This window comes from Callorhinus ursinus, unplaced genomic scaffold, assembly GCF_003265705.2.
Source record: "Callorhinus ursinus isolate GAN/ISIS: 27379988/994484 unplaced genomic scaffold, GSC_fseal_2.0 scaffold2, whole genome shotgun sequence".
Classification (NCBI taxonomy): Eukaryota; Metazoa; Chordata; class Mammalia; order Carnivora; family Otariidae; genus Callorhinus; species Callorhinus ursinus.
The window spans coordinates 57,787,408-57,810,223 of record NW_027397064.1 but is presented as its reverse complement, the minus strand read 5'-3'; the positions used below and the strand labels follow the sequence as shown (position 1 = coordinate 57,810,223).

The window sequence follows — 22,816 nt, the reverse complement described above, 5'->3', positions numbered from 1 at the left end:
AGAACTGGACAGGTATGTGCAAAAGAATACAACTGGGGGTGCCTGGGTGGTTCAGTTGGTTAAGCATTGGACACTTGATTCTGGCTCAGGTTGTAATCTCAGGGTCATGAGATGGAGCCCTGCTGTCAGGCTCAGGTGTTAGTGTGGAGTCTGCTTAAGACTCTTTCTCCCTCTTCTTCTGCCCCCTTCCCCACTCTGTCTCTCTCTCTCCCTAAAATAAGTAAATAAATATTTTAAAAAAAAGAATAAAACTGGACCACTTTCTCAAAACACACATGAAAATTAACTCAAAATGAATTAAAGACCTAAATATGAGACCTGGAACCATAAAACTCCTAGGACAAAATAGGCAGTAATCTCCTGGACATCAACCTTAACAACATATTTATAGATATGTCTCCTCAGGCAAAAGAAACAAAAAGCAGAATTAAACTATTAGGACTACAACAAAATAACAAGCTTTTATAGTAAAGGACACTATTAACAAAATGAAAAGGCAACCTATTGAATGGGAGAAGATATTTGCAAATGACATATCTGAAGAGGGGTTAATATCTAAAATATATAAAGAATTTATACAATTCAACACCAAAAATACAAATAACCCAATTAAAAAATGAGAAGACCTGAAAGGTCTGAAAGGTTTCCAAAGGAGACACAGATGACCAACAGATACATAAAAAGATGCTCAATATGACTAATCATCAGGGAAATGCAAATCAAACCACAAGATATCACTTCATACCAGTCAGAATGGCTAATAACAAAAAGACTAGCAACAAGCGTTGGTGAGGATGTGGAAAAGAGAGAACCCTCATGCACTACTGGTGGGTATATTGGTGCAACTACTGTGGAAACGGTATGGAGATTTGTCAAAAAATTTGAAATATAAATACCATATGATCCAGTAATTCCACTACTGGGTATTTATCCAAAGAAAGCAAAAACACTAATTCAGAGAGATATATACACCCCTATGTTTATTGTAGCATTAATTACAATAGCCAAAATATGGAAGCAACCTAAGTGTCCATCAATAAATGAAGAAAGATGTGGTATATATATCCAATGGAATATTACTCAGCCATAACAAGTGAACGAGATCTTACCTTTGTGACAACATGGATGGACCTACAGGACATTATGACAAGTGAAATAAGTCAGAAAGACAAAGACAAATACCATACGACTTCACTTATATGTGTATTATAAAAAAACAAAATAAATGAAACAACAAAAACAAAACAGAAAATACTCATAAATACAGAGAACAAACTCTTGGTTGCCAGATGAGACAGGGGTTGCAGGAATGGCAAAATAGGTAAAGGGGATTAAGAGGTAAAAACCGCTGGGCGCCTGGATGGCTCAGTCGGTTAGGCGTTTGCCTTTGGCTCAGGTCATGATCCCAGGGTCCTGGGGTCGAGCCCCACATCGGGCTGCTTGCTCAGCGGGGAGTCTGCTTCTCCCTCTCCCTCTGCCCCTCCCCTCTACTGGTGCTCTCTCACAATAAGTAAATAAAATCAAAAAAAAAAAAGAGAGATACAAACTTGTGGCATAAATAAGTCACTGAGACGAAAGTACAGAATAGGGAATATAGACAACAATATTGTAATAATGCTGTGTGGTGATATATGGTAACTACACTCATTATGGTGAGCACTGCATAATGTATGGAACTGCTGATCTGCTATGTTGTATACCTGAAACTACTAACACTATATGTCAACTATACTTCAATAATAAAAATTTTTTAAAAATTATACTCAGTTGAATTTTTGTTCTCCTTAAGGAAAGAAGGCAACTGTATGTAAGAAAAAAAATCATGCTCCAGTGGAATACAAAGCACTGCTTACAGCATGACTTTCTAAGGTGTCTGATTCTGATTCATTCTCTTTAAGCTATAACTCTGTAAATTGTAGATAACTGATAATGCAAATAATCCTTGCCTATATCCATGAAAACAAACTGTCAGATGGAGGGTTTCTGATTCCTAAGGGGGGAAGAAGCCAGTTTTGATGCCCTTTGCTAATTCACTTCTCTTTTCCTATTTTTTTAGTTCTCCTTTGAACTGGTTGTAACATCTTTTCTGGTTCCCTCAATTAATTAATGTGTTGATTAAATTTTTGGCATATTCATTTTTTTCAGCTTTACTGAAGTAAAATGGACAAAGTTGTAAGATTTAAAGGATACAACGTGATAATGACATGTTCATTTTATAGCTACTTTCAAAGCCATGATTTTACCTTTTTCAAAAATTACCTTTCTGATGCATCAGTCAGGGTTGTGGGGCAGGAAATGGTAGCACCCTCGAAGAGGAGACTGAAGAGACTATTAGCTTGAAGGGACTATTAGCAGAGGTGTTGGCAAAGTGAAGTAGCCAGGATGCTGAAGCATCCCAATTAACAACCTGGGAACCTGGTACCACCTCTAGGGCCTGCTGGGCACGGGGAGAGAGCTGCAGCCAGACCTAAGACAGACACAGATCACTGCCTGGCAGGAAGGGACTGGAGAATAAATATGACTTGTCTCTCCTCTTGTTCTTTGAGCCCCATGAAGCCAGATAGTAATGGTGACAGGCTGATACAGTCTAGTGGGTTCATTGCTGTTTCCACATTTTTCAGTCAAACCAGCCAACATGAGCCATAAATTCTCAGTGAACTGAGAAGATCTGGTCCATGTATGTGATAAAGACTTTTACAGAACCTAATTATATAAGTATGCTTTACATCTACATAAATAATACAGCCCTTTGGTAATAAAGCTCATATAAAACAGGTACTGTGTTTTGATCGCTTTCTCTACATCTCATGGTCTTACGTTCACGCTGTATAGGGGCCCAGGGCAGGCCACCCCAAAATGTGCCACAATGGCATATTGGTTATTCTGAATGAAGCTACTTGGAAAACAGCCAGGGCAAGAACACTCAGACCCTCCTCCATCCTGGCTGAAGGTGGGAAATAAATCTCCCATATGAAAGGTACCTTTTCTGTACTAAGAAGTAAAAAGACATCCTTATCACCAGAGCAAAGACTTTAAAGTTGAGAACGCTGTACAAACAAACCTTGTTACTTTTTACTAATTTACAACCTCAGCCCAAATTCTGCTTTGAATCCCTTACTAATTATAGCTCCCAAACATTTGCTTTATCTTGTCAATTCCTCACAAATGTACTGTCTCTCTCTAAAATGCATAAAAACTGCCTGCCTTGGTCATTTCTTTGGGTCTCAATTTCATTATTGGGCCTCTATGCACACATAACAAAACTTTGGGTTTCTCTTTTTAATCTATCTCATGTCAATTTAATTCGTAAAGCAGTTGGAAGAATCTTGAAGAAAAAAGGAAATTTTTTCCTCTCCTACAGTTGGCGAAGTCAGCAGGATACTCTAAGTTGCTGGAGATTGATTGCTCACCCTGCCTCAGCTAAGAGACTGGGTCATCTGACATACAGCCAGTGGGAAAGTAAGATTTCTTACCATGTCAGCCTACTGGCATCTCCATCGGCAGGTCCAGTGGTGTGAGAGTAGCTTCCTTGCTTGTCAGAGCTGGAGAAATCTCATTCCAGTAGTGCTTGCCTGGTGTCACAGATTAGTGGGTCCATGACTAGATATGTCTCACATCTGTGGGAGACCAGAGCCACCATACACACCACATCATTCTTGCCACCTGTGCAACAAAGTTTTTGCATTCTTGGATCATTTTTGGGAGTAAACTTTGGGTCAGGGGGGTTGTTGCATCATCTATGCCCTGTTCAGGTTCACCTCTTAACATCATGGTAAAGATTTATTCTAAGCCTGTAAAGTTGCCTCCAGGTTCTTCTATATATTTACTACTGGAATAAATATATTAATGGTGATCCCACATATCAATGGCCAAACGACAGATCTTTTGAATTGGAAAAACTTCTATATTTGAATTGTTTTTTGTTTTGTTTTTTTGTTTTTTGGAAAGCTCTGATTCCAAGCAGCTGCCTTATTGGTTATTTATGGGAGTATCAAATTGAAAGGAAAACATGGAAAAGTATAGCAGATAACCTTGGAGAATCCCTTAATAAAATTAAAGAACCAAAGTCAGATTTAAAATAAGAATTAGAAACCAAATCTGACATAAATCCTCCTTCTTATACCCCTCTTTTAGCCCCCAATCCCTATCACTGACATTCTAGAAGATCTTCTGGATCTCTGGGCCCATGGTCTAGACACTTCCCTTCACAACCCAGTGCCATCTCCTCAGCCGATTTCCTTAAATCCTAGAACTCCAGCTTCCCCAAGAAGAACCCTTAAACAACCAGCTGCCTATCTTAACTTCCCTTTCTTTGCAAGGTTTACAGAGGGCACACTGGCCTTGTCTCCAGGCCCAGGGAACACAGGTTATTTGAGTAAATGTTGAACCTCAGGGAGTAAATCTAGCAGCAACACCTGGGAAAGCTCAATTTCCTGAACCTTAAAATTCCTCATATTTTCCAAGGCTTTGTAATCAAGCGCTGCCAGTTTCAAGCATTCCTATGCAATGTCTACGGATGCATCCTGACCTCCACTGCAAAGAATTCATGTCCCCTGGACAGTAACAGACCTTTTACATTGCAAAGCTCCTTCACCTCTATTCTTAGAGAATCCTAACAAACTTAGAGAGGAATTACAAAGACTAGTAACTATGCACAACCTCAGCTCACTCACAGAGATCTTGACTGGCTTACCAAGGGGAGTTCTTCCAGCCTGTGATTATCAGGTGGTTTTCAGACAGGCCAGATGGCTCCCTGGAGAAAAGTCACCTGAGAAGGGAAACAGATGGCCAGAGCCTCTCCCCAGCCCTCCTATGAATGACCAGGAGATGGCTCAGCTAGAGGCTGATATTCAAGGATCAACAGAGCGATACTGGAGGACTTTACTCCCCAAATAGATTGGTCTAAGGTTGAAATATGCACTCAGAAAGGAGGGGAACACCAAAAAGCCTTTGTTGAACATTTTAATCAACCTTTTCAAAGGCACACTGCATTCATTCCAGAAGCCTCAGAACATAGAAATCTAATCTCTGCTGTAACGGGAAATTTCCTCCCAATATGAAAAAAACAAACCCACAAGAATGTGGTCAGTTGGGCAGGGCAACTTCCAGGTCTAAGAATGAAGGCACCCACCCAGTTCTTTGAAAATAGTTTGCAGGAAAGCAGGGAAAACAAGAAACCAAAGGAACCAAAAGCAATAGTCCTTGCTTTGCAACTTGAATCTTTGGAAAGCATGAAGCATGATGTGGAGAATAACTCAGAGCCCACTCAGAAAGCTCCCTATTTGCCTCTAAACGATTGCTGATATTGCAAGAAACAAAAGCAGATATTGGAAGAGAAATTGTCCTGCACCTAAGAAAAAGGAGGGCTTAACACGCAATTCTCCTAAACCTCACAAACCTCAGATAATTCCTATTTCTCATGAGGGATGAGTCTCCCTTAACTGACAGCGTCAGCCAAACCTCAGGAGCAGCCCGGATCTACCATAAAACTTAAAATCGACGACCAGAAACTGGATCTCTTAATTGATACTGGTGCAACCATCTGCTCAGAAGATTTATCTCTACTTACCACCTCTGATTCTATTCAGGTTGTGAGAGTCTTAGTCCACCCCGAGATCCGTAGGCCCTTTTCACACTCATCATGCCTTCCTTGTTCCTAGCTGTTCACTGGCAAACCTTGATAGAGAATTTTGTTAATTTAATGCCACTATACATCTCAGTGAGAAAGGCATTTTTTTTAAATTTTATTTATTTATTTTTTTACCATTAGACCAAATCCCAAGTTTCCTACTTTCTTTAGTGGAAACTCATCTTAATCTAAATTCCTCAGAAGAGGATGAATCTTTAAAAGATGTCCAATTTGTCTTTGGGCTACACTTGCGAATGAAGTTGAACTGTCATGAAGTGCAGAGCCCCGGTTCATTTCTTGGAAAAGGAATAAACCATTTCAATCAGTAGCTCAAAACTGTCTTCTCCAGAAACCAGAGCAAGGAATTAACCCTATAATAGGCCCTCTCTTTTTTTAAAATTTATTTATTTGAGAGAGAGCAAGTGCATGTGCACGAGGTGGGGGGGGCGGGGGCAGAGGGAGAGAGAATCTCAAGCAGAGTCTGCCCTGGGCGTGGAGCCTGATGTGGGGTTTGACCCCACTGCCCCGAGATCATGACCTGAGTGGAAATCAAGAGCCACTCAGACATAATAGGCCCTCTCTTAAAACAGGATGTCCTTGTCTTTATTACCTCACCCTGTTAACACCTCAATCTTGCCAGTAAAGAAAGAAGGCAAAGGTTGACTCAGACGGAAACCAAATTTATTGATTTGTAAAGGACCTAAGGGACAAAAATAAACTCTTTTGGGATTCCTTGGCACCTTCCTCAGCTTTCTTTTCAGTCCCACCCAGACTCCCAATTCCTTTTTGCATTTCCATTTAAAGGGAGACAACTGCCATGGACTCATAGTCCACAAGGCTATGAGTCTCTCTCAATATTTCCTCAAGTCCTTCAAGCCAGCCTGGACTCTCTAACCCTCACCCAAGCTTCCACCCTAGTGTGGTATGTTGATGACCTTTTACTCTGTAATCAAACTGAGTAGGGAGCTTTTATAACTCCCTCATTCACTTAAAGGCAGTAGCTGAACAAAGCCATAAAACCTCTAAATCTAAACATCAGTGGGTACATGGAACTGTTATCTATTTAGGACATGAGATAGCTCAGGGCATTCAAAAGCTCACTCCAAAATGCCTTGAGTCTCTTTTGTCCAGCCCTCTCCCCAAAACAGTTAAAGTCAATTTTTAGGGGCAGCTTGCTACTGCCACCAACGGATTCCCAATTCTGCAGTTTTTGTTAGAACTTTGTATGCTCTTTTCTCAGATATCACCCCATAGCCTCTTTTTCTGGTCTTCAGAGGCAATAACCTCTTTTGAAGTCTTAAAATGACCTCTGTCCACACTCCTCGCTTACCTAATTTTGACAAGCCCTTCCAACCATACTGCCATGAAAATAATGGCTTTGCTACAGGCACTAGAGGACAACCTTCTGCCTCCCCTGTATGGCCGACAGCATATTTCCCATGCCAATTAGACCGTGTGGCATCAGGTGTGCCCCCATACATACATACATGCAGCTGCCACCTTGATGGACAAAGCCAGAACTCTTCCGTTAGGCTCCTCTGTTCCCCTGTATGCTCCCATGCTGTGCCTGCGCCCTTACAAATTCATCAGACACAGCAGCTCACTACACAATGACAAACCACTTACGAATAAGCTCTTTTGACTAACCTGTCATCTTACATCGTTGAAAAACTTTAAATCCAGCTACCTTACTGATAACGGAGAGCCCGACTTCATTCCCCGCAGTTGCCTTACAACTTTAAGTATGATCTCAAAACCACGAGAGGATCTCTCGGACATCCCGCCAGACAATCCAGACTTATTTTTGTGATGGCTCCTGTAAACAAAATTTCCAGGGAAACATAGTAACTGGGTGTGCCACAATTTTCCCACACAAACCAATGGAGGCATATTCTTTGCTCACTGTGAAATAGCCCAAGTGGCTGAACTCATAGCTGACTAGTAGAGCTCACACACTGGTGGGAGGGGAGAACTGCTACTATTGACAGAGATTCTGGAGTCTGCCGTGTTGTTGGCACAATTCGGAAATCTCATGGATTCTTACCTTTGGTGGAGATTCCCATTGCTAATGGGCTCATAATCGCTAACCTATTAAAAGCTATTCACCTCTCTTCTAAAATTACCATTATTCACTACTCAGTTGATACTAAGGCAATTGATATTATATCTTTAGGAAACCATAGGGCTAACAGAGCTGCTGAATATGCAGCCCAAAACAGACCACCTCCCTTATCCTCAGTCCACCCAATTTTTAACCCTACCTTTATCCAGGACTGATACTATTAATTATCAGGCAAATGCCCTCCAACCTGAAAAAGATAATTGGATACAAAAGGGTGAAAATGATTACCAGATGCATTCTTTTGTAGCCCCTTTTCTTTTAAACTTTTGGCTAGCACTTATCTCCCACCAAATGGGACACATGTGTGAAAATTAATGAAGGGAAACCTCACTAGAATGGAGTTGGGAGGTTCGGCCGGGGTGGGGGGGGCGGATTTCTCACACTCTACCACTCCTTTTCAATTGCAGACCCAACAGGAAGAGACTACCTTGCAAGTCAAAACTACTTTACTATCCCAGCAGCTCAGCTAATGAGAGACAGTCACAAATCAGCCAATGAAAAGCCACTATACTTCAAACTCCCAGTGTACTCCAATGGACTTTTTGTTTGTAACAGCCTTCCCAACTTCCCCCTCCCTCTATAAAAGAGCACTCCTCTCCTTTGCTCGGCAGACCCGCCTATAATTTTGCCATAAACTGCTTGTCCCAAACTGCAATTCTCTGCTATTCCCATATAAACCCATTTTTACTGGTAAAATAACTTGCAGTTTATTTTTAAGGTTAACATGTGCAAACAGAATAATTAAGGAACTAAAAGACAATTGGTTCTGCACTGGCATCCACAAAACTTCTGACCAAATTATTTCGCAGTGTACTTACTACTTGTAATCTTACCGAATCAGCATACCCCCAAAAAGTTCTTCTAGGCCCACATTGCCCTTTGTGGCACTTCAGATGGATTTTATAGACTTGCCCCCAGCCTTGAGCTATTCTCCCTGTCTGGCTACCATCTGCCTGTTTAGTGAATGGACTGAATGCTATCTGACCAGATGTGCTAATGTTGCAACAGTGGTAAAGAAATTAATAGCTGAGATTATTCCTCATTTTGACATTCATTTATGGGTTGAGTTGGACCAAGGAACTCATTTTACAGCTGAGATAAACAACCTGCTTGCAAAAACTCTGGGGCACTCATTAAAATTTCACACCCCATATCAACTTCAATCAGGGCAAATGGAACATCAAAATCTAGACTAAAAAGGACCTTAGAAAAGATTTGTTAAGAAACGGACTTCAATGGCCAGAAGCACTGCACTTGGCCCTTATTAAGATCCAGAATATTCCAAATGGGAGACATGGATTGATCTCTTTTAAAAACAGTGTTTGGTCATCCAATGCCTACTGATATCTCTAAACCTTTCATTTGTGGATTAAGTGAACAATTTGATGCTATGACTAACTATATACAAGAACTACAATTTGACGCTACGACTAACTATATACAAGAACTACAATTTGATGCTACGACTAACTATATACAAGAACTACAATTTGATGCTATGACTAACTATATACAAGAACTACAATTTGATGCTACGACTAACTATATACAAGAACTACTATGCTTGAAGCATATCACCAACAGGTAAAAGAGCCATGGCCTCCACCAACTGATGAGCCACCCCTTCCGACCTGGAGGCTGGACATACATCAGAGTCTTTAGAAAAGAAAATGCACCGGAGCCCTGCCTAAAAGGAGCTTATGAGGTGCTGTGACCACCTACACTGCCATCAAAATAGAAAAGAAACCCTCCTGGGATTCAACAAGGCACACTAAAATAGACCCAGATCATCACTCACAAGACAACTGGGAGATGACCCCTACAGGTGCCCTGAAAATAAGGATTTGTAGGGCCCAGTCCCAGGCCTCAGAAGCAAAGGGCACCATGACATAGACAGCTTTTCCCAAGAAACTTCTCTTTCACCTACCCTTCCTTTTTTTTTTAATATTTTATTTATTTATTTGAGAGACACACAGTGTGACAGAGATAGCAAGAGAACACAAGCAGGAAGGAGAGGGAGAAGCAGACTCCCCACTGAGCAGGGAGTCCGACACGGGGCTCGATCCCAGGAGCCTGGGATCATGACCTGAGCCGAAGGCAGAGGCTTAACAACTGAGCCACCCAGGCGCCCCTAACTACCCTTCCTTTTTAAAAAGACCCCATGATATTGGGGCACCTGGGTGGCTCAGTCAGTTAAGCATCTGCCTTCGGCTCAGGTCATAATCCCAGGGTCCTGGGATCAAGCCCCACGTCGGGCTCCTTGCTCGGTAGGGAGTCTGCTTCTCCCTCTGCCTGCCGCTCCCCCTGCTTGTGGTCTCCCTCTCTCTCTCTGGCAAATAAATAAATAAAATCTTAAAAAAAAAATCTGCTCTTTCTAAAAAAAATTAAAAAATAAATAAAAAGACCCCATGATATTAAAACAAAACACCTTTCTTTTTAATACTTTTTCCGCATTTATACATCATTTAATAGAAGGCAGACTTCTAGAGAATGCTATCTCTATCCTATTTCCCTGCTCCGTTTCTACTGTGGGCTCTTCTCCAACCCATGTCTTCTTACTAACTCTTTTTCAACAAGTTGGTTGCAGACCAAACACCCACTTATGCCAGTTTACCAAACATTAATCAGTCTGACTGTTGACTATGTCAACATCTAGATAATGCAAAAAACACCTGGAACTGGTCTTTGTCCCTGCCGATGTAAACACCTGAGAGACTGAGCCTGGGCGAAGGGTAAACAACAAGGTGTGATATCCATGATCAGAAGAAAGTCACTTTGCCTTTTTCTCTAGTGAGTTATGTGGGCCTCAAAAATCTCTACAGAAGCTCAAGGACCATCCCTTGTCAGGGTTAAAACAACAGCTGAAGATTTTTCCCCTTACACTGAACACAGACATGCCACTGGACTTCTGGGTGATATACCCAGCTTGTATTACAACCAAACTCTCTGGTTTGATGCTGAAAACGGCATTTTCAAACTTGGCAAGGAGATTAAAAATAATCCTAGCATAAAAGTTTGCCAAATCACCCAATGGTTTACGTATCAGCCTTGTACAAGAGGCAGTAGCTTGGTTGCCTCTCTTGTTAGACTGCCCAATCTAACCTAACCTTGTCTGTAAAATCATACCCCTCTTTTAATTTTATGTGGCAATAAAGTGTATAAAAGGTTCCCACCTAAATGTTCAGGACAATGTGGACTCATACCTGGCTCCTTTTGTCACCAAACACTCCACCCTAAATGCCAACGTACAAACTTGGGCTCTTTTGCTCACAAAAATTATGGCACATAATTATGCCTGTTGAAAAATCATAGAAATTCTGCTTGTACATCTCAAGTCCTCCTTCTTTTCAGCATTTGGGGTTTTTATTCCCAAATCTTGGAGATTATGAATTAGGAAAGGCAATCCTAAGTCTCCCTGCGTAGTGGAATGAGAGTTCAATACCACTACACAAACTTTGAAACTACTCCAATCAGAAGTTAACAGCTTAGCCTCTATGGTACCCAGAAATTGTCATGCCCAACATACAACAGCAGCGCAGCAAGGGGAAACTTAGACAGTCACTGGTGAAAAAATGTTGCTTCCGTGGAAGCTGGGACTTCAATGGGACAGGTAATACCTAACTTCAATCTGTTAAAAGAAAGGATTAATATTTTCAGCAGGTAAATGAAGCACAGACATTTTATTGGACTGATCTATCTCTGGGGCTGGGGGGCTAATTTAATGGGGTGTGGGGGAATGGGCTCTGAATTGTTCTTCTGTTTGTCCTCATTCTATGTTCCTTTTTCTCTTTGCAGATCTCTTACCACTCATTTACTAACTCTGTTTCTCTCTCCATAGTCACCAGCTCAGCTTTTCCTATGTGAAACTTCCAGGGAAGTTTCAGAGGGAACTGGAGGGGCCCGGAGCAGGCCACCCTAAAATATGCCACAATGGCATATTGGTTATTTTGAACTGAAGCTATTCGGGAAACAGCCAGGACATGGACGGACCTTCCCCTCTACCCCCTGAAGGCAGGAAGTAAGTCTTCCTGGTGAAAGGTACCTTCCCTGTACTAAGAAGTAAAAAGACATCCTTATCACCAGGGACTTTAAAGTTGTAGAAACAAACCTTGTTCCTTTTTACTAATCTACAACCTCAGTCCAAATTCTTAGAATTCCTTACTAATGAAAGCTCCCAAACATCCGTTTTCTTTAGCCTGTCAATTCCTCTCAAATTTATTGTCTAAAACGTATAAAACCTGCCTGCCTTGGTGATTTCTTTGGGTGTCACTTTCATTATTGGGTCTCCATGTGCACACAATAAATCTTGGGTTTTACTTCTGTTAATCTGTCTCATGTCAATTTAATTCCTAAAGCAGCTGGAAAAACCTGACAGGGAAGGCAATTTTTTCCTTCCCTACAACTGCTTCCTCTAAGGTATTTTTACCATAGTTTTAACAACCATCATGTTAACATATATCTGAAAAAAAATCTAATATTCTCTCCAGCTTCTGGACACAAAGCCTTTGACCAAAAAGCAAAATGTTGATACCATTTTTTATGTGTTTTCATATACTTATTCTCTGAGTATATATTTGGTGAATATATTTTTGATGTGGTAAACAAAGGCAGAAGAAAAATTATTGAATTTCCTTACTACCTGCAGCCCATTGCTGGGTCCTTGAGAGGGGCAGAGTGATACTCCTCTAGGAACTCAACTGCCTCGATGTTGATACTTGGCTAAGGGCAAAGGCAATCTTATCCCAACCCCCAGGACTTGTAAGACTGTAACATATATAAAAATCCTTTTGGAAACTTCCTTTATCTCTACCCACCAAGATACATGTTGGCAATCATCCCCCAAGCATATGACCCATCCATACACATCTGAAGGGTCTCATGACTGAATTTCTACTAAACAGTAATAATGACCCTTCCCAACAATAGCTAGCCCCCTCAGGATCCTGGAAACCTTGTTTCCAAAATACCTGGAAGGCTTACACTATCCCTAACCCCCTCCCAACTTGAAAGTATATAATGGATCACTCCTCATGACCCCACTGCAGCTTGTTCTGCCCACGGATCCTGTGTCTGTGCTTTGATAAAAACCACCTTTTTGCACCAAAGATGTCTCAAGAATTCTTTCCTGGCCATCAGCTTTGAACCCTAACGTCTTTCCTACATCACCGTGGAGAAAAGAAAACACATTTTATTAAACAGTTGGATTGTGGGGTGTCTGAGCGGCTCAGTCAGTTGGGCATCTGGCTCTTGGTTTCAGCTCAGGTCCTGAGATCTAACTCTGTGTCAGGCTTGGGCTCAGGGCCTAGTCTGCTTGTCTCTCGCCCTCTGCTTCCTGCGCCCCGCCCCCCCCCCCCCCCCCCGGGCTCGTGCTCACTCTCACTCTCTCCTTCAAATAAATAAATTAAAAAAAATCTTTTTTAAAAACCATAGTTGGATTGGTTTCTGGGAGAATGAAGTTGCTAAAATAAACCTCAAGGTTTTTGCTGGGCCTTTCTTGGTACTTCTACAGAAGTTACTGTTCAGCTGAGCACCTTGACATGCTCAGGTGGAAAGCAGCAGAGCTGCAAACAGGGGTCAAGGGAGCTGAATAATACTGTGTGTACTAGTTAAGATTTTGGAGCTCAGGGAATGGTCTAGAAGGGAGGAGGAGGAAGACAACCAAACAGGAGGCTGGAGCAGAGTTGTAGAAATGGTTGAGAGACTATCTTAAGGACGGCTAATATTTAATTTTAAATTGTTTTATCCCAAACTTTTGGTAAAGTTGGTTTTAGGCAAAACGTGTATGAGTGGTTCTGATAAAATCCTAATACGGAAATAAACCAAAAAACAAAAAACACAACAACGATAAAAAAAAAACACAGATGCCATTTACTGAGGGTCTCGTACGTCCTGGGCATTGTGCTAACACAGACAGCTATACCATGTATATCACAGTCACTCAGGGAGACAGTATTAATCCCCCTTTATAGGTAAAGAGGCTGAAGCTCAGACAGTTTAAGTAATTCACTCAAGGCTACAGACCTAGTATATGGCAGGGCCTGGATTTGAAACCAGACGCTAGGCTCTTTTCATTACACCATACTGCTTTCCTATAATCCTCCCTGCAGTGTCATTACAAAACTGCTCTAGATGCTAATGGTAACTGACAAGAACCCCCTGGCACTCTAAGGCTGCCAGTTCATAGTCAAATGGAGATAACCATCCAAAGTTTTTCCATGTGTGAGTCAGATCTGTTTCCCTAGAGTCTCCACCCTTAAGTCTCCCATCAGCTGTCTCAGCCACTCAGAACAAATCTAATCCTTCTTTCATGGAGCAGGCGCTCTAATATTTTGAAGATCTGGTATAAAATTCTTCTACCATGTCAGACCCCATAGTATATGCTTTCTAAGATCAGGCATATCTGAATATGGGATCCTATCTGAATTGCATGTGGCTTTATTACCAGCCACCCAGAACATTACCTGGTACCTACAGTAGGCATTCAACATTCACAGAATGGATGAAGGAAGGCCAAATTTGAAGGGTATGGAGTATGGCTGGTGGAACGGCAAACATATAAAGGAGACACCACCCTTACTTTCGCTACATATCTCATGGTCTTACGTTCATCCTGCTTCCTCTAAGATATTTTCACCAAAGTTGTGACACGACCCTATTAACAGATACCTGAAAAAACTGTTAGAGGCACCACTTTCAGGTGCTGTTTCCACCCCATCCCCTCAACTACCTACACCTGTTTCCAGGTGGGCACTGTTCTCCTTCAAGCTAACCTTGTGGGACTAGTATACTCTTTTAAAAAGAGACTGTTTTATCTCATTCTTTATACATATCATATTTTATACTGTTAACGGAACCTGGAGTGGATTGCCTGACAGAAGAATCAAGCAGCACTCGGAGATCTTGGAGGATAGGAGGTTTATTTATGCAGTGGGCTCAGAGGACAGTGGTCTCCAAAGGTCTGAGGCCTGACCACAAACTTCTACTTCTGCACACTTGGTACTTTTGCAAGTGCACGAAGTGGGGCAGGGAGAAGAACCCGGAATAGCCCTGGGACAAGGACTGGGACTCTCTCGCTGGCTCGGCTGGCCATCTTAGGACACAAATTTTCCTTATCATTCCCCCCTTTGATGCCCCTTTAAACAGCTAGTTTAGAGGGCATCATTCTATTTGACTCTGAGGGTTGACCGCAAGGCTTGGGGCAAACACGGACTTAATCATAAACTTAAGAGCACACCAGGTAGAAGACCAGGACTGACTGGGGCCAGGAAAACCACGGTGAAATGCGCTCAGGAGGAGACAGCAGAGGGCCAGTAAAAGTGGGATCTATGACCTTAGGTAGAAGCCTCTGGGGGAAAGTCCAGTCAGGAGGGACAACAGTGTAAGTCCGACTCCCAAGATGAGGGAAATCACCCTGATGAGAGCCAGGGATCACGGTGAGCAGGTGTCCATCAGTAGGTGGGGTCTTGTCAAAGGTGAAGCCGGAGTGGGTTCGTGAAGTCTGGCTGGACTCTCCACTGTCGCGGCTCCTCATCCAAATGATGAGCTTTCTTCTTTCTTCCAATCTTTGACCCAAACTGACTCCCGTCTGGAAGGAGTGTACCTGAGACCCTAAGGAGATTGGGGCCCTCTCAAAGGTGTACTTTTATAATTTATTTAGGGTGGCCTCCAGGGCCTGAAGCTGCTCCTTTATCCCTTTATCTCCAACCTGATGCAAGTTTCCTGGAAGGCTTCCCAAGCACGGGGGAGGCCGTCCAGATATTAATTCGAATGGGGAGAAACCTGATGTCCCGGGCATGCAGTGAGCATGCAGGAGAGCTAGGGGTAGCAGATCTGGCCATGTAAGTTAGTCTCCAGGCAAAACTTTGCTAAGGTTCCCTTGAGGGTGCGAGTCATTCGCTCTACTGTTCAGAGACCCCGTCTCCTCTTGCCTTGGGTTCAATCAGAGGCTAGTGTGTCCAGTGGGCTCAAAGGTGATCTGTGCCCTAAGCTTGGAGAGTATGTCTCGGCCCAGGAAAGGGATGGGGCAATCAGGCAGATAAAGGAATTCATGTCAGACCTTGTGGCCCCCGAGGTCACACTGGCAAGTCTGGCAAAAGGGCTGTTGTATCACCCGCACCCCGGTGGCCCCAAAGGTGGTCGCAGTCCTTTTGCTGAAAGGGGCCACTGGGGAGGTGAAAACAGAGTGCTCGGCCCCAGTATCAACCATAAAATCACTGGTTGGCCCCCCACCTTCATTGTGACCGTGGGCTCATGGGGGCCAGGGAGGAAAAAGGCCAGTCCCCCTCAGTCTGAGTCCATTCCCGCAAGGCCTATGAGGTTCTTCTCTTGGGGTTCTTCCTTGTAGCGGCTGGGCATTCATTTTTCCAATGCCCTTTCTCTTTACAGTAGGCACACTGATCCCTTGCCAAGGGGGTTCTGGGCTTCCCCCCTTTCGGTGGTTGGGGTCTCCCCGTCTTTGTGTTGTCCTTTTCTTTCAGGGTGGCAGTGAGGAGGCTGACTTTCTTTTTCAACTTTTTGTCGGCTTCCCGTTCGGCTGTGACCTCCCCGTTCATGTAGACCTTACTGGCAATCTCTATTAGTTGGGTGATGTCCATCCCAGCAAAACCCTCTAGTTTCTGAAGTTTTTTTCTGATGTCTGGGGCGGCCTGAGCCATGTGAAGGAGGTGTTTACCAACTGTTGGTTTTTCTGTGCCTTGGGGTCAAATGGAATTTATATCCTGTAGGCTTCACATAGTCTTTCATCGTAGTCCCCAGGGGACTCCCCTGGTTGTTGAGTGAAAAAGGATACCTGAGTCATGTTCATGGGTTTCTTGGCTCCTACCCAGATTCCCCAGAGGAGGGCTTCCTAGTACCAGCAGATGTGGGCCTGTTCCTCCGTTGTGGTGAAGTCCCATGCTGGGCGCTCTTTGGGTGTGGCCGCATTAGCCCAGGCAGCAGGGTTGATGACTCCCGCTGGTGTGTGCTTTTCCAGGTACTGCCGCGCACTTTTTATTATTCTCCTCCTTTCCTCTGTGTTAAACAGGGTGCGGAGTAACTGTTGGCAGTCTTCCCAGGTTGGCCGATTAGTCTGGAAGAGGGATTCTATGAGGTCTACCATGGCCTGTGGTTTTTCAGAGTAGGATGGGGTGTTATGTTTCCAGCTGAGGAGGTCGGTGGTGAAGGGCTGATAATACATCATGGAATGGCCAGGTTGGACCGTCCCATCTTCATCACGCCTCTTGGGTTCCCATGTCTCTCACTGGCTAGATTTGTGGAGATTGGGGCTTTTGCTGATTTTCTTTAGGTCGCTTGGATGAGGTGATTAAGACCTTGGCCTGTCCCTGCCTATTGCAAGTGAATCGCACCCAGGGGGGAAGGGTCTGAGCAATTCCTAGCCAGGAGTCAATGTACGGAAACTGGTCAGGGTGTCCTGGTTCTCCTGTTATGACTCGCCATAGTCAATGAATCATTAGGACATCCAATGTCCCTTCTGAAGGCCACCCGACATCAAAGGTGGGCCATTCCAATTCACATAGGGTTCTCAACTCGCCGGGGTTCATCCTGACTCCATAGTCTCCCAAAAACCCCTTTCCCTGAACTTTGGGGCTGGTAAGTGGTATGGAGTCTCCAGGTGATATTGAGAGATTTGGTCAAGACCTGTACAATGTCTGCCACAAATGCGGGTCCATTGTCACTACGGATTGTTAATGGCAGGCCAAACCAGGGCACGATCTCTCACAAGAGGACTTTAACCACTTCCTGGCTTTGCTCCGTCCTGGTTGGGAAGGCTTCAACCCACCCAGAGTATGTGCATACTATTACTAGGAGATATCTAAACACCCTGCTCGGCTGCACATCTGTGAAGTCTACCTCTAGATCTTCGAAGGGGGTTGCTCCCATCCTGTGGACACCTGGCAGGGGCCATGGTGCAGACCAAGCATTTGTTATGCATCATTCACTTGTTGCTCGGCATAGTGCTGGGAGCTGATGTAGTAGTGCTTCTTGAAATGGGCCTCTAATGCAGTTTTTCCCAGATGAGTGAGTTGGTGGTGTTCCTTGACCAGATGCCCTCCAGTTGCTGTTGGAACAAAGATGCGCCCATCTGGCATCATCCACCATCCCTTTTCAGTCAGGGTGGCCCCCTCAGCCATGGCCCATTCTGTCGGGAGCCATGAGCAACAAAGGGGTTAATCGGGTAGAGCAAAGGCTCCCTGATCCCTTTGAACCATGGCCACCTGGCTGCCCCCATACAAGAACATGTGGTACTGGCTAGCCCGAGTTGTATTTAGGCTAAGAAACCACAGTGTTATTGATAAGCCCTGAAAAATAGCGCACCAGGCCCTTTGAAGGCATGGGAAGAAACTATGTGCTTGAGGAACCTGGCCTTGGACCAAAAACTCGGGACGGAGCCAGGAGAGGGCAGGGAGAAAACTGTGGAACTTGTTTATGTCCTACTGTTATGTAACCTGAACTTATATAAAGTGTGTAAGTAAGAATAAAGTTGTTGCTCGCGGCATCCCCGTGGACAACCCTCCTGTTCCCATACTTTTATGTTTCATTCTCTTACCCTCACCCCTGTTCGACCTTGCACGCGGGCCGTGGCACCATTCCTTTTCATTTTTAGTGTAACTGGGTGGAGGGACGTCTTCCGGGGGTGTTAGCACCATGGTGAGGGAAGGGGCTCTATGTCCTCACTGGCTGCGGTCTTGGCTGCCTCATCTGTCAGACGATTTCCCCGCACTACGGGGTTGTCTCCTTTCTGGTGTCCCTTACAGTGCAGGATTGCTGCTTCCTTTGGAAGCCAGATGGCTTTGAGGAGTCTCAGTATCTCCTCCGTGTTCTTGATAGCTTTTCCTGCTGTGGTTAGGAGGCCCCTTCCCTTGTAGATGGCTCCATGTATATGTACAGTAGCAAAGGCGTACCGAGAGTCAGTACAGATGTTGACTCGCTTGCCTTCACCGAGGGTGAGGGCTCCGACTAAGGCATATAATTCAGCCCATTGAGCTGACCATCCAGCTGGTAATGCCTTAGCTTCTAGGACTTCAGTGGTTGAGGTTACTGCATAACCCACTTTCTGGGCACCCTCTTGTAGGTAACTGCTGCCATCGCTGAACAGCGTGAGCTCTGGATTCTTTACGGCTTGATCCCGCAGATCTGGACGACTCATGTGAACTTCATCAGCCACCTCGGAGCAGTCATGGTCTGGTTCCCCCTCTTCCGTGGGGAGAAAGGTTAACGTCCTTACTGTTTCGAGGGTGACCTGTGGGTTTTCGCAGAGGAGCCCTTTGTATTGTGCTAGCTGAGAGTTGGAAAGGAAGCAGTGTCCCTGTGCATTCATGAGGGACACAACTGCATGAGGGGCCTTGACGTTAAGTTCTTGCCCCAGGGTAAGTTTGTCCACCTCCTTGATGAGTAGGACTATGGCTGCCGGTGCCCTGAGGCCTGGTGGCTATCCTCCTGCCACAGGGTCCAGCTTCTTTGACAGGTAAGCAACCAGCAGCTGCCAGGGTCCAAGTCTGGGTGAGTACCCTGAGCACTATTTTTTCCTTTTCAGTCGAGGCAAGGAGTTCTTGATCTGTTCCCCTTAAGAGATCATAAAGGGGTCTTGTCATTGCTGAGAACCCAGGGATCCAGATGTGGCAGAATCCTGCAGCCCCCAGGAATTCTCATAGGCCCCTCTTTGTCTGGGGCTGTGGCAGGGAGATGATGACCCTTTTCCTCTTTAGCCCTAGTTCTCTCTTCCCTTGGGTGGGGAGAAAACCAAGGTATCGGCCCTGTAGTTGGCAGATTTGTGCCTTCTTCCATGAGGCTTGGTATCCCGAGTCTGACAGTTTTTTTCTGAGCCACTTAGGTGTCTCCGGGGGTTGCTTTTTAAACACACAGCTTCTGGGATATTCCCCCCATCCCACCCATTTTGATTCAGTGGGTTTGCATAGGCCGGACAGTATTACACCCAGTGCTCATCACAACACATGCCCTCCGTAATACCCATCACCTGGCTACCCCATCCCCCAAATAATTGCCTTTTTAACAAGGTCCTCCCAGGTGACTCTTATAAAGGAGGTTTGGAAACAATGTCTAAGCCTTGCTGTTCAGAGTGCAGCTAGTGGACCAGCAGAATCTGTATGGCCTGGGGTATCTTGTTTAAATCGCCAGTGTCAGCCCTACCCCAGACAGACAACCGGAATCTGCCTTTGAACAGTGTAGTAGCTTGGCTTTTGATCTGACCTCTTCTTTGTTTTCATTTTAGTAGGGTTCCTCCCCCAACTTCCTTGCCCCAGTCCTCTCCAGAAGAGCCACTGTCTCCCGCCTCTCCCTACCTGAGACCTGTCCCACCCCTGCGGCATGCTCGCCCCAACCTCACACCACCCAGAGACGACAGGGAAAGGTGGTCTGTGAAGCTAAAGAACCTAAACAGCTGGAGATCTTGCCTTGTTAGAGAAGGCTGACTTGACTCCCAGGTCCTCCGACCTGCGCAAATTCCAGATCCCCAGGCCTGTCTCATGATCTCAATTTTGGTTGCTCTGCTTTGCCTCCATCAAGTGTTCTGAAGCATTTCACACACGACTAGGCTTAGACAATTTGGCCAAATCTTGGAAATTTTTGATCATGGTCTCTAGAACCGTAGGTTTACTCTGCCCTGATCCCATGGTGATGTCCCCGTGTGTGGTGGCACAGAGATGGGGGCGGGGGGGGAATGCCTCCTGAGATAAGGAGACCAATCAGATGCCTGTCTGGCATCCTGAAGGAGCTTCGGTGAGGCTTAGCCTTAGCGGTCTCAGAGTTGTGACTTATGATCAGAAACTATTCCGATCCCGCCATAGACCGCATGCCATTCACCAAGAAATCACAGACAGGCCCACTCAGACTCCGTAGGCTTCTAGGGACCTTAAGGGTGTCCGCCCATGGAGTCAAAGAATCAGTCCGCTTGAGCAAGCTGGGTTGGACTGCACGTTCACTCACACGTTCACACTCCAGAAGTCATTACATTCCGTCCCTGGGAATCCCTACCTGTGAGACCTACAAGAGGTCTCTGGGAGGTGATCAGGCTCTCCTTCCACCCCAATGAGGGTGGGCCTGTCTGGGTCCTGGGGCCCCAGGCCTTACCAGAATCCGACGTTGGGACCAGGTCCTCACCTGCCAAGTCTCCTTGAGTCTGGCAGGAACAGTGGAGCAGGGCCGGCCGGAGGCGACCGGGGCAGGAGACTGCCGAAAATGAGGCAGGGCGCGCCTTCTCTGTTACGATCCCTCCTTCCATCACCGCCCCGCCGTTGCCCCCAAACCGGTGGCAACAATGGGCCAGCGTGGTTGGGTTTCCCGGTCAGGGAACCAAATGTTATGTAACCCGGACTGGACCGCCCGACGGAAGAACCAAGCGGCACCCGGAGATCTTGGAAGATCGGAGATTTAACGTGGGAGGGCTCAGAGGAGAGTGGTCTCCAAATGTCTGAGCCCCGAGCACAATCAAATACACTTCTGCTTCCGCATACTTGGCACTTTTTTTTTTTAAAGATTTTTTTATTTATCTATTTGACAGAGAGAGAGAGATAGTGAGAGCAGAATCACAACCAGGGCGAGTGGGAGAGGGAGACGCAGGCTTCCTGCTGAGCAGGGAGCCTGAGGCGGGGCTCGATCTCAGGACCCTGGGATCATGACCTGAGCCGAAGGCAGACGCTTAACGACTGAGCCACCCAGGCGCCCCATACTTGGCACTTTTGGTGCAGGCACGAAGCGGGGCAGGGAGAAGGACCCGGACTGGTGCGCACAGAAAGCAGAGCAGGGGGAAGAACCGGAATAGCCCCAGGGCAAGGACTGGGACGCTCTCACTGCTCGGTCGGCCATCTTAGGACACAGATTTTCCTTATCAATACAACCCAAGACCTGACCATCATGAAGAAATGAATTGTTATTCTATACCAGTAACTGCTGAGATATACATGTATACATATTTTATTGATAAACTACCCATGAAAAAGTAATTTTGTTGCATCTAAGGCATACCAAAGCACTGGGGATAGATACAAGGGGGAAGTAGTGGTGGAGAGAAGGGGCAGCAGTGGTGATTTTCAGCATAGATTGCTGACTTTGCAGTTCTATGGGATTAAACCAAAATAAATTGTCTAGTCTTGTATTCACTACACAGTTTCCGATTTTCAATAGTTCAACTTACGATTTTTCTACTTTACAGTGGAGCAAAAGCGATACCCATTCAGTGGAAATCATACCTTGAATTTTGATCTTTTCCCAAGCAAGTTGAAATGTGGTACAATATTCTTTTGTGATGCTTGCAGCAGCAGCTGCAACTCCAACTCAGCCCTAGAGTCGCCAGCGTAAACAACCTATGTACAACCATTGTTTTTCACTTTCAGGACAGTACTTCAATAAAGTATGTGTTACTATAAATAGGCTTTGGGTTAGAGGATTTTGCCCAACTGTAGGCTAATGGAAGTGTTCTGAGCACGCTTAAGGTCGGCTAGGTTAAGCTATGATGCTGGATAAATTTATTAAATGCATTTTCAACTTACCATAACCAGAGGTACCCCATCATAAGTCGAGGAAATTGGAGAAGAGGAAAGGATGGAACTACCAAACTGTGAGGCTAAGACGGTGAAGTCAAGAGGGAGGTACCCTTTAAGTACGTTGCTGACCATGCCTAGAAGGCCTGCACATAAAAGCTTCAAGTTGGGCTGTCTGCCAATCATCTTCTGGGTCTGCAGTCGCTGATAATATTCAGGGATACATTCCCCCGTGTTCACTTGCATTTTTGTACCACTGCTTGGCAAGGGTCAGATCTTGAAGGTCTCTGGGTCTTGGCGTCTTCATCTGTAAAATATGGGGCTTGCATCACCGTGGAGAGTTTCTGGAACGCACTCGGACTCGCAGCAGCACGCCGTTGTGGGAAGCGGAGCGCGACCCAGTCCTTAACCCTTTTTGGCTGAGGCTGGGGAGGAGGCACAGAAAGCAGGAAGGTGTGGTTCGCTCTGAAAGAGCGTGGGAAGGGGGCGCACCACAGGGCGAGCGCGGCTTAGCAGCCCCGGCGCCGCCGCAACCTGCGGGGTTCGCAGCTGCGCCGCGAGGCGGGCCCG

At 45.2% G+C, this 22,816-nt stretch overlaps 1 long non-coding RNA gene across 2 annotated transcripts; it reads right to left on the bottom strand.

Moving 5' to 3' along the window:
• Positions 1–3,477: 3,477 nt before the first annotated feature.
• LOC112807458 (uncharacterized) lies at positions 3,478–22,625 on the bottom strand. Of its 2 annotated transcripts, none has more exons than XR_003204085.2 (3): positions 22,256–22,625; positions 7,891–7,938; positions 3,478–3,663 (listed from the first exon to the last, which is right to left on the bottom strand). It is a non-coding gene; the product is annotated as an uncharacterized lncRNA (long non-coding RNA). The 2 variants fall into 2 exon arrangements; XR_012375246.1 differs by lacking the exon at positions 3,478–3,663 and adding an exon at positions 6,195–7,445.
• Between the last annotated feature and the right edge of the window lie 191 nt (positions 22,626–22,816).